Genomic DNA, 13559 nt, shown 5'->3' on the forward strand with positions numbered 1-13559 from the left:
GGGAAGTTCATATGATTTTCTGTAAAATTCTTTCAAATCCCACCTAAAACCATGAGATTTGGATTTCTGTATTTTTAACTAAACAAATCCTCCAAAATCCTCCAGAATCCTAAAAATTATTAAAATCCTAATCCACAAAACTGTTTTGAATAATAGTGGATTTTAAAGTAGATTTTTAAATCATCAGTTCAATAACAGTGAATTTTAATAGACTTTTTAAAATCCATGATTGAATAACATAGAATTTGTAAATTTCACACAAATTACTTAAAATGTCAAGTTGAATACACCCCCCTTAATTTATTATGTCGACATTTATTGCAAAGAAAATGGCATGGCTTCATACCATCCATAATCGATTACGTGCATTAGAAAGGTGATAACCTTTCCACCGAACAAGAAGTGTTGTGAACCAAAAGAGACGAAGAGAAAGAAAATTTGGAAGCTTTGAGATCGAACTCCACCAAATTATCCTCCATCTGATATCCTCCGATCACTATTGAGTTCTTAGGATTCACACCTCCGTCCACAAACCCTAAACAATACACGTTTTTATTCACCTTCACCAGGGAATTAGTCACATAGATCCTCCACTTAGCCCCTCCGCTCAGCACCAGGTCGATAACGGGCGCTCCACGTCTTCCATTGGAGCGGAAGCACGCTCCAAAAGGCTTCACGGCTGGAGCTTTAGCCATCTTGGCGTTTCCGGAGAAGGCTGTGAGAAAAGCCTTGTAGATGGAAGTTTGCAATACGGTGTAAGGAGCCAAAGTGCAGATCTTTGTGGCTCCATGGAGTATTGAAACGTTCTTTCCACCGACTTGGATGGACTTCACATCGATTAAGTACTCACTGGGCTTGGCATTACCGATCAATGGTGTGGAGGCAAAGATCGTAGAAACATCTTTCATGTAAGGCAGATAGTAATATTCCCCTTTGCCGATCCACAGGCCACCAGGATAAGAGTGTGATTTCTTGTTGGAAGGCAAACAAAGAGCCATTTTCGGAGCAAGCTGGTACATAGAAATGAGCTGCGAGGGAATGGACAAGTGGGTGTTCGCGAGACCGATGGTTTCTTTGACAGGAGCACCATCAGTGCAGGTTAAAGTCAGCGCGGAGCTCTTTTCACTGTCCATAATGTGTACTCCATTATATGAGTAATATAACGGAACGGTATCTCGGAAGAGCCGGGAATTGTCGGAGGAGCGACATGGGGTCTTCGTCTTAGTGGTGGTGTTCTTGGGACAGGAGAAGTTCGGGTTTGCGTAGGTGCATCTCGTGGAGCCGCACCTGATGGGGTGGAAGGAGGAGGATTTGGCGACTGTGGCGCAGTTTTGCAATGACGGCCTACTCCGTTGAGGTCAAGGACGACTTCCTGGCCAATCGAGCCGATTGACAGAGGGATGGAGTAGATATTTGTGGCCAGTGCCATGCCCAAGTTTATCAGGGCTTAAAGCGAGTTTAACATTAAAAGTTATTTTAATATATTTTATGAAAATAAATAAATATTAAAATTCAAAATTAAAATAAAATAAATATCAAAAATTCAAAACTACAGAAATTTTAAAAAAAAAAAAAAAAAAAATCTAAAAACCCTGAAACATAATCGTTCTTCTTTCTTTTTCAATAAACTCTTTCATCAACTTTTCTTAATTTTTCTAATTTGGTTTTACGACCTTACTCTGTCTTTCACAATTTAAAGTTTTGTTTTCCTTTTTGTATATTTTTATAAATAAATATATTCAGTGGAGTCATATATGGGTTGTTTAGGAAATAAAAAGAGTTTCAAAACCATGATGATACACCATATTTTCCATAATTGAGAGTTAAAAAACACACAAAAAAACCTTTGGGGACCTGAGGCAAATGCCTTTTTCCTAACCCATAGGCACGGCCCTGTTTGTGGCAATATTGTCTTTTCTAATAGTGTGTAGAAATGATTGAAACTTTTCGAACGAGTGTGATGCGTTTGTGAGGTAGAGAAGAACAAGCGAGAGAAGAAGGAAGGTTACACGAGGAGCCATTATATTTTTTTTTTGAGATTTGTAACTTGGGGCCTTGGGGGATGTGCCTGTGATGTGAATTACTAAAATTTTATAGAATGACTTCTTCGTTTCTTTTTGCAATTAAAATTTTATCATTTCCGGCAAGTTTTTGGTACTCAGAGAAGCATCTTCCCACGTGGTCTCATTTTAATATAAAAATTTCAAGTACATAAACTATATATTAGTGGGAGAATTAATTCTAATTAACAGGAATAAAACTAGGAATGTAAGTTTGCAACTATATATTTTTATAAAAAAATATTCTTATAAAATGTCTATTTTTTATAAAACAGGAAAGATATAGTGTACACTACAATTATTAAGAGATTTTTTACCAAATATAACGTTCTCCAAATTAACCATAATTAATAATATATTGAAAAATCACACTTGGGCGTCAATTTTTACTCGATGCGTGTATGGGGGAAATATTTCCTAGAACTGTTTTGTTTGATTACAATTTTCTTTTATTATCAAATCCAAGCCCAAACTAACTCTCCTATCTATTATATTAGGTGTTTTCCCGCGCAATGCATGGGTTGTGGTATAGTTGACACTTTCTTGTTTTTTAGTCTTTTTCGTTTTCTTTTTTTGTATTATTTCGTTTTAATTAGGCATATATGAGTTTCGCGGTCACTTGTATTAATACACTATATGTTTATACCATTTCGTTTAGATGTGTACAATTGTGGCGTTTATTTTTTATGAATTATGAGGATGTTATTTCTTGCTTTAAAGGATCCAGTCTTATCAGGGCATCTCCATTAGTTCTCCTCATTCTGAAGGGAGCAAATCCTCAAAATGAAGATTTGAAGGTTGTTTGCTCCAACAATCAATCCTCAAAAAAATCCTTAAAAACTAATTAATTTGCAATATAGTCCTTAATATTTACAAAATTCACTAATAATGATAAAAACTCATAAATAAATATATAACATACATTTTATTTATTATACAATCCAAAAATATTATTTATTTTATTATACAACACACAATATTACATAATAAAAGTTACATGATAATATAAATTACATATATAATAATAAAACACACAGAAACATATATTTTACAAAGTTACATATGAAATAGCAAATTAATCAAGCATTATTTCCGTAATGCTCCCAGATGTGATCCATCAAAGCATTTTGAAGTGATAAATGAGCCTCTTTATTTTTTATTTATATATTATGAGCTAAAAATTGTTGAAATCGAGTATTTTCATTTACTGTCATTTCAACCATTACTTCTGGTGCTGATCTTTCATCTCTCATCAGTGCGTTGATATCACGTTCATCTTCAATTATCATGTTATGCATTATAATGCATGCTGTCATTATATCATGCAAGTCTTCTTTCTTCCAGTAACGTGATTTGGGAGGTTCAGGATCCGATTTACCTAATTACTAGTATTTTGGTACAACTTGTAATATATGTGTGTTCAAGTAATTTATGTGTATTTTGCTTTAATTTGTGTTAAGTTTGTTTAATGTATTTTTATTTTGTGAGAATCTTGTTTAATGTATATGTTTTGTAACTTTGTTATAATATTATATTTTATTTTGTAAACTTGGTTTTTAATATTACATATTTTTTTTTGTTTATAAAATTTATTTTAGTGTGCTTAAGTTTCTTAATTAAATTTTATACAATAAATTATAAAAGACATAAATATAGGGACTAAACTGAAAATAAAAAGTACTTTTGAGGTTCTGAATAGTGAAACCTCAAATTTGAGGTTTCACTATTCAAAACCTCAAAATTTGAAGATTTGAAGACTTGTTGGATTGTCAAAAACTTCAAAATTTGAGGGGATAAGGGCTTGTTGGAGATGCCCTCATTGACTGATATTGTTCCCAATACATTTATTGTATTTTAGATTTCTAATTAACTGCTTATGTAAACCCTTCATACGTTGATGTTGCAATAATAAGTTATTTTTTAAAAGTAATTATCTTCCGTGTAAGTGATTATGTTTGTATGCCCATGTTTTGGTCTAATATCAATAAGATCGTTTCTGTTTTTCTGTAGTTGGTTTTGAAACCAATTTTGAGTTAAGCAAATAATGGATCAAATTATGGTGTTAATAAGTAATATAGATTCTTATGTATATATATTGTATATATGTGACTATAATTTAGCTAACTAAAAAATTCTGTAATATTTAAACATAATATTAAACATATATATATATATATATATTTTATTTGTGGGAGGAATGTATGGAATTATTGGATAAAAGTTATTTTTGAGTTAAATGACCTTTTATGCCTTTAAAGTGAGTCTAATATTATTAAATTTTCATATATGTCTTGACTTTTTTTTTAAAGGAATACCAAGTGTTTCCTTCCAAATTTGAAGTGACATAGTATTTTAGTTTTCTTATATGATTTTATGAACTTCAATGTAAAGGTTTTTCAAAGTAAGAAGTACACTCACATTGATTGAATTATAAAATTTGGAGAAATGTTTATTTCGATTAATTATCTGCTCTTTTAAATATATTAAATAAGTATGTTATTGTTTCTACAAATAGGACAACATATATTATAATTTAACCATGGAGTTAAGCAATGAAATTAGAACTTGTGATTGCAAGACAAAATGCTTATATATATATATATTATGTTACACATTGATCGTTTAAAAATGAATAGGAACATCTAATTCTCAAATAAAGTTGATTTGTTTTGTTAAAACCAACATATGTGAATTTAAATTTAACAATGCAAATTTAAAAAATAAATATGAATAGATTAGAAAGGCAAGAAATATAAAAGAAATATTTTATTTTTATATAAATAAAATAAAAATTGAAAACAATGTTAAATATATATAATACTTTCTAAATTAAAATATAGAATCAAACTCTTACAAGTTACAACACATATGAGATATAACAACATTTGATATTGGTGGGAGAGGAGGAGAGAATGATTACTATAAGATGGTAATGGAGATGAATCTATAAAAAATAGAACAATGTAAAAAAATATATATATATATATATATATATATTTATAATACTTTCTAAATTAAAATATATAATCAAACTCTTACAACACATATGAGATATAACAACATTTGATATTGGTGGGAGAGCAGGAGAGAATGATTACTTATAAGATAATAATCCAAATTAGATAATGGAGATGAATCTTTTAAAATAAGAACAATGTAAAATATATATCCTGTAGTCTCTAAAATTAAAATTTAGCATTAAAAATTTACAATGATATTTTATTTGTTTTTTACAACCCACACAACAAAAATAAGAAATAAAAAAAAAACGAAAAATGATTTGAGGTATTGTAGAAGAGAATGAAAGAACGTGAAAATGAGATAAGAAAAGAATGTCAATATGAGAGAATGAGAGATTGAGAGAATGCTTATTTATATGATAAGAAATGATGGAAGTTACATTTAGAATTATGAAGTTACAATAGTAATTTATTGTGTTTGAATAAAATTGAGTGGTAGAATATGATTAATGCATAATTTATTTTATTTTCAGTTATAATTTTATTTTAATGTGTGAGTTAAATGTTTTGTGTTTATTGGGTCTTAAATATTGTTTAAAGCAATTAAAAAGCAAATAAAACAATCAAAAAAATTAGAAAACATTAAATGAAAATCAACCAATAAGGAGAGACCAAAACCTTACCTTTATATATACGATATATTGCTTTAAACTTTGAAATGAGAAATATATTATAAACAATAATTTTACATGAGAAATATATTAATTTAGCCAACTAAAATATGAATATAAGTTTAGCCAACCAAAATAAATAAANAAAATTTAACCAAAAATATTTTCTCTTGAAAGATAAAGAAGTTAGTAGGAGGAATGAATTAATGTACAATTATTGGATAGGAGTTACATTTGAGTTAAATAGAGTTACATGCCTTTAATTATAAATAAATATTTTTAATTTTTTATAACCTAAAATAAAAGAAATACCAAGTGGCCGAATTAAAATTCACTTGATTTGGTTGTTTGTTGATATAAACTCAACACCTACACATAATATTTCAAAATAAAAAAATATTACTTTTGAAATGACAAACTAAATTAGTTTCCTTATAAAATTATATGAATTTTTCAATCTCAATAATTTTGAAAACCTCAAGGATAACATATTTTTTTTTGGTTTTTTTTTTGTTTTTCACTCATCAATTTAAATTATAGTGCTAGATTTCATACTAATGGTTTCATCTTAAGAGAATTTAGTTAAATGGTATTTTTAAAATTATAATTTATTTTTATATTTAAGTTCCAGCTGAATATGATTTCTTTTTTGGATCATTTTTTATTTTGATTAAACACACAAAAACCAATTGTTTAATTATGTTCTTTTTGTTTTCAAAAACTTAAAATCATTAAAAAAAATTATATATTATATTAATCTTTGCAGATTTATCAATTGGATCACAAAACAAAATAGTCTTTATAAATAGAGTTAATAGACTTTACAAACAAAATAGACTTTATAAATGGATAATTATATTGATCTTTAAATATTATATTCATCTTTATAAATTATTAAAAATAATACATGAATATGTGAGATAACCATAGATATAATAGATAATTAGATATGGATCATTTCAACTTCATGATCTTATTGTGTGGTGAATATTGTGAGAAAGTATGAAAATAATGACTTATAAGATGTTAATATAAAATAGAAAATGGAGATAAACCTTTTAAAAGATTAAAAATATATATATAAGATATACATATCATACAAACTCTAAAACTAAGCTTTTACAATGATATTTGATTTGATATTTTTATAACCATACAACAACAATAACAAAAAAAATACAAAAAAAAAAAAGAGATTTGAGAGTAGTGGAAGAAGATGAGAGTGAAACCTTACTTTTATATATATGATTAAATGAGAAGTGAAAACGTCCCACATTCAATTTCAGCAAAATTTTACTGTTTTACCATTAATGAAATTGTCCCTGACGTTGAAATATTTTGCCCCCGAACGTAAATTTACGTATTTTTCGCATGAAAAATAAATCAAAAATCGCAACAGAAATAATATAATTGCATAAAAAGTTATTTGCAAAACTAGAATTTACTAATTTAATCCCTAAATTTCCTGAAAAATATCCTTTTTACAAATATAGTTCTGTTTTATACTACAAATTCTACAGATTTGAGATAATTAGTGGGCTTAGATTATTTATAGATAGATCGATGTTAATCTAAAAATTAATGGGCTTCTACAGGAAAAAAAGAACCCGACGACAATACACCTCCTTACTGGAAACCCTAAAAAATAGGTCTTTTACAACTATAAATATAATGCTATCTTTTGCTTTCACCATAACTCAACAAAGAAAAAAAAAGAAAAAAACTATCTTCTCTTGAATTTATAGTTTTATCAATTTCAATAATTCTTTCATCATGTTCTCAAATTTATATTTGTATTCCGATCTTGATGTTTTTTATGATTCATCGACTGATCCTATTTATTTTCCTATTCATATAGTGGTTTCTTGGAAAGCAAGATCCAATAATCATAACGCTTTGGTTGTTGTTGGTTCACCTTACAAAAAGGTATAATATTGTGCTTTTTTGGTTGAGGTTTTACGTTTAATTCTTTAATCATCTTCTCAAAAAAACTCTCTTCTATTAAATTTATAGTTTTATCAATTTCAATAATTCTTTCATCATGTTCTCAAATTTATATTTGTATTCCGATCTTGCTGTTTTTTATGATTCTCGACTAATCATATTTATTTTCCTGTTCATATAGTGGTTTCTTGGAAAGCAAGATCCAAAAATCATAACACTTTGGTTGTTGTTCGTTCACCTTACAAAAAGGTATAATTGTGCTTTTTTGATTGAGGTTTTACGTTTAATTCTTTAATCATGTTCTCAAAAAAATTTATTTGTATTTCGATTTTCTATTTTTATGATTAATCGATTGATTCTTTTTATTTTTCTGTTCGTATAAGGGTTTCTTTGGAAAGCAAGATCAATAAATCATAAAGCTTTGGTTGTTGTTGGTTCACCTTACAAAAAGGTATAATATCTTGTGCTTTTTTGGTTGAGGTTTTACGTTTAATTATTTAATCATGTTCTCAAAATTTTTTATTTGTATTCCGATTTTCCGTTTTTATAATTAATCGACTGATTCTTTTTATTTTCTTGTTCGTATAGTGGTTTCTTGGAAAGCAAGATCCATAAATCATAAAGCTTTAGTTGTTGTTGGTTAACCTTTCAAAAAATGTATAGTAACATTTTTGATGAGGTTATAAATTTATAATCATAAACCTTTAGTTGTTGTTGGTTAACCTTTCAAAAAAGGTTATAAATTTAATTATTTTATTATTTTCTCAAAATTATAATAACATTAAAAAAAAAATTCTTCAAACGAATATTTATAATATATTCTTATATTTATCTTCCATATTTTTAAAGAAATATATTGCATATGGATCTTATTATTCTTTTATTTTCCTGTTAATGTAATAGATGATAACTTTTTTACATAGGTTTCAAGGACCAGATGAATCGATCAATAAATTTGTTTCTAATTAATATCAAGTATTATTTTATATAATCGGAATGATTAACGTGTTAAATTATTTCTAATCTTTATAATTTCTTTTTTATAATTTGGTTTCACTTGGACTGCCATATTTGCAGGAAAACTATGATCGTTAATAGCCCTGTATATTTTTGAGAATATAGAAACGAAATTGTTTAATTTTTATCTTTAGCTTAAATTTCATTTAGATTATTTAAATAATCATGTTATATGAGAGTTGATAATAATTCCATGTTTTAATTATTACTTTCTTTTAAAAAAAATTGAACAGGTTAAACCTAAAGAATACTACAATGAGGACGGTCATGTGGATGATGTTATGATTCCTTCAACGACTACAACAACTAAATTCTCAGATTGGATTATATTCAATACACAAGCTCCTCAAGCCAAAGAAAACGCTATGCTAAAATTTCAAAATCATCCATTTGACATGATGTGGAATCCAAGATCAAAGGGAATACAATATTTCTTACACCCTCGTACACATCTTCGTCCCATTCACGCCCTCCTTCACCCTACAATATTTCTATAATATTTGTTTCTTTAATTTAATCTAACTTTTTTAATTGTAACATTAAAGCTTATTTAATTTATTAACAATAGAATTATTTAATTTATGACTTTTGTATAATATAATCTTTATTTTTAATAAAGCTTGGATTTATGAAAATATTTATTTATAAAGGTTTCTGATAAAGTTCTAATTTATTCTATAATAGATTAATAAATTATACATTAATGAATGACGGAATAATCATGTATATCTTCAAAGTTTTGAAATTTGGTAAATTTAAGACGATAAATATGTAAGAAAGTTTCATAATAGGAAAACTTACTCTTCGTTTTCAATTTCGAAAAAAGTTCAGTGTGCACGTTGTTAGCCGAAAGGTATCTAGAGCTTTCAACAAGCACCAGACGTCCAATTAAATCTAAAGATCATAATTAATATAGTTTGGTCAGTTACACATATTTAATAGAAAATATACATATACGACAACTCAAATAATTGTTGTATACCTTTATTTGTAAAAATCATACTGGCAAAGGATAAAATTTACGATAAACCTTATTGTATATATGCAAATACAAAAATTCTTGATAATCCAATAAAACATTTTAAACTTTTTCAAAAGATAAAACATTATATTTAAATATGTCAATTATTACATATTAAATCAGAAAGTAACATATCATGAAGTTAAAAAACAGTTGTTATTAAAATTTTATTATCGCGCTTTAAGCGCGGGTACCTCTCTAGTTAGTATGATATTGTCCGCTTTGGATCTAGGTGGCAAAGCCCTCACGGATTTTTTATTGGGCTCCTTCCCAAAAGGCCTCCTACTAATTGGAGTTGGTCTTGGCTTATATATTAGAAATTTATTTTATAATCTTCAGATGTGGGACATTGTTTGTATCCCAACAAACCTCCACTCAAACTATGTACCACGATACTTTGGCCTCTCCTTCAGCGAAACCCAGGTACCTAAGCTCCAGTACCCCCTTTTATTCCTGAAGTATTCTTGAGGCACCCTTAATCATGTCATCTTTTTGAGAGATCCTCCCACACCAAACACAGAGCCCACACCCACTCCCCTAGGTCCACTTTTCGACCTAGGCTCTGATACCAATTGTTGGGCTTTTTCAAGCCCAAGCCAACTCTCCTATTAATATGATATTGTCCGCTTTGGACCCAGGTGGCAAAGCCCACACGAATTTCTTATTGGGCTTCTTCCCAAAAAACCTCATACTAAGTAGGTTTGAAGTTGGTCTTGGCTTATATATTAGAAACTTATTTTATAATCTTTAGATGTGGGATATTGTTTGTATCCCAACATCCAGCTTTAGCTAAAAACAAATGTAATCAGCAACGTTGAGTTTTGAGATGAGTTACTTATATTTGATTAAGAAAAAAAGTATTAAAATATGTTCTCTCGGTCCAACACATTTACATTGTATACTATTATTTTGTAAATCGTTAGGCGCTAGTTGAATGGTTAGAGTAGACTTAGCATTTAGTAAGAAAATTGTAGATTAAATAGGAATTAATCGGAGATTAATATTAAATTATTTTATTAAATTAATAATAAAATAAAATATATAATATTAAATATATGTATAATTTTATTTATGTTAAAATAAAAAAACATCAAATAATACAGAAAACTATAGCATTGTCTTTAAAATTACGATAAACACATAGAAACGTAATTTTACAATAAAATTTTATGATTTTCATTAAAAGTTTTTACATTAGTTATTGTAAAACATCACAAATTCTTAACTTCAATGTCTAAATAACAAAAAATATATTTGATTTTTAAATTTGATTCCAAAAATAATCGGTAGACACAAAATTAAGTGATAAATAATTGGATTCGACGGGTTACAATCAAATTACACAGATATAATCAGGTAATCAATGCTAGGTGGAGATTACTCATTAATTAAGATAGAGAGAATGAATCTAGCAATTTTACAGGGTGTAATCAGTGTTAGGAAGCAAAAAATTTTAAAACAGGATATATACAAATAATATGTAACTATTTACTGCTAGAGTTGGTAATCTAAACTGTATTTACTGTGCTAGTGAGAGTAATCGTTATGATTGTTCATTTTTCATTGGTTATATATAAAACCAAGGGAATTTTGTCAGATCTGCTACATTCGTTTAGAATCTTTCTAGTTTTACCACATTTGTAAACAACTTTTCTGATCTACCATAAGGACATGATAGAAAGACGAAAATGACCCTCTGTGTTGTGTGTTTAGTATCACGTGGTCCAACAAAAGCAATATGGGACAACATTGTACTATGACTTTGTTGGTATTTATTGTGGATAAAAGAAAGAATTGGTAGGTAATAATTGTTAAATGATTTACAAATTAAAATAAAATAAATTAAAATATATCATGGTCTGATCATGACGGACAATATACTATATTGTGGACAACTAATTGATTGTCCACTGAATTTCAATGTTAGCTTGAAATGGACAAATTGTGACTGTCATATATTGTTGACATGTTAGTAGTTGTCTACACAACAATATTGTCACCAAAGTTGTCCACACTTGTATATGATGAGTGGACGATAAAATCCGTTAACTTGTCTACAAATATTGAATTTAAAAACCAAAAGAAAGGTTAGAGAACAACAAAAACTGTTGATATACACTTACTGTCCCAAGTAACATACATATACGTAGTGGAAATGTATATTGGTAGACAAGTGTGTCTAGACATATGATGGTTTGATATTGAAAGGACAATAAACTATATTGTGGACAATTAATTTATTGTTTACCAAAAATGTTGTTCATAGTAATGTTGATAGCAAAAGTCAAAAAAAAAAACAGTGGATGGAGCCTTTATAGTTTGAATCGTTGTTTTTTTCCATAGAAACATTTTCAATTTAAATTTTTGGGTTGGATTCTTGGAAAAGAAAAAAAAAAGTTGAAAGAAATTGAGAGAGAAAAAGGTTTTTGTGTGTCATTTGCTGAATTTGGAGAAATGTAGAGTGGAAGAAGAAAAATGGAGTTTTGTTCGGTCTGCAAATCAAAAAGTTTGGTCTGACAAAAGTCAAAAAGACTTGACAAGAAAAACAAAATACAAAAAATTATTTTTTAAAAGATTAATGAAAGAAACAAAAGAAAGGTTATTATAGTCTTTTTAATTTGTGTTTGTGCTAGATTCAGAAAACAATTAGGTAATATGGTAGAATCAATGAGAAATGTTTTTAAATTTGGTAGAATTGTTAAAAAACTCTAAAACCAAATTTGATTGTTCATTTTGTCCCACATTTAGAAAAACGTATCCACTGGCATAATTTTAACATATTTATATTAACCTACAGTAGCATCTTTAGAACTTTGGAGCCGATAAAATACATTTTAATAATTTTCTCTTTTACGAAGATTTGAAAATGTGAAATCCAGCAAAACTCACGTGTTTTTTAATGAGTTATTTGCCTTGCCGACAATGAATCTCTCAAGTAGTCTCGACCAAAATCACATGCAGTAGTTATTTCCTCGATTTGTTTTGGAAGTACAAGTTACATATCTGAATCGGTATATTAGCATCTATCTGTAAACGATTCTTATTCCGTAGTTTTTGTAAAAAGGTTTTCCAATCAATTAAGAATTGAATCTCTTTTGTTATATTTTTTATTTGTTGAAAAAAAGTTATAAGTCCATATATATTATTTTTCCAAGTTTTAACACATATTTTTGGATCTAAGAAAATGAAAAAACTGCACACAATGGAAACTATTATTATGATTAAGAAATTTTTTTTTTTTTTTTTAAATTATTAATGGACCGATCCAATGGACTTAGGCCTGAAATTACAGTCCGACAACAGTTACAAACCAGAAAAAAACTTTCCGGCGAACTGAAACAGAGAAACAAGGTTGGTTCCGGACGGTTAAACGGAGACAGAGGATCAGACCTACTAGCACTGACAAAAATAAGTCGTGCTTTGTGACTTCGACGCCAGATCCAGTTCTTTGACCGGAGTTTTCGAATCCTGTCGCACAACCATCACCAACGGCGATTCAAACCCACCAAAAGGCTTTCGAAATAGATCAATCCTCCGACTCTCCGCCACCCAATGAACATCGACTCCCCGACCTAGCAAATCGACATACTCGGACCCAAGCCCTTGGACTCCGAATCTATTCAGCCGGAAAACTTTCCCGAGGCAAAGCTGACTTCAGATCCGATCCGGTGGAAACAAAACATGGAGGCTAGAGAGAGGATGTGGCTCTAAACAACCTCTCAACAACCAGATTCCATGCAATCCATCTAAGATCCTAAAAAGATCTACCGTTAACCACCAAAACACTCACCAGAAAACCCACCTATCTGCATGCGCCTTCCGCCGCTGCCGCAGCCACTGATCCTGAAGGTTGAGCAGTGAAAGACTTCTCTGCATCTCCTATGGC

General features: G+C 28.9%; 1 pseudogene; it reads right to left on the reverse strand.

Moving 5' to 3' along the window:
• On the reverse strand, positions 369-2021 carry LOC104770251 (annotated as a pseudogene).

Source organism: Camelina sativa, chromosome 20 (genome assembly GCF_000633955.1).
Source record: "Camelina sativa cultivar DH55 chromosome 20, Cs, whole genome shotgun sequence".
NCBI classification, from domain to species: domain Eukaryota; kingdom Viridiplantae; phylum Streptophyta; class Magnoliopsida; order Brassicales; family Brassicaceae; genus Camelina; species Camelina sativa.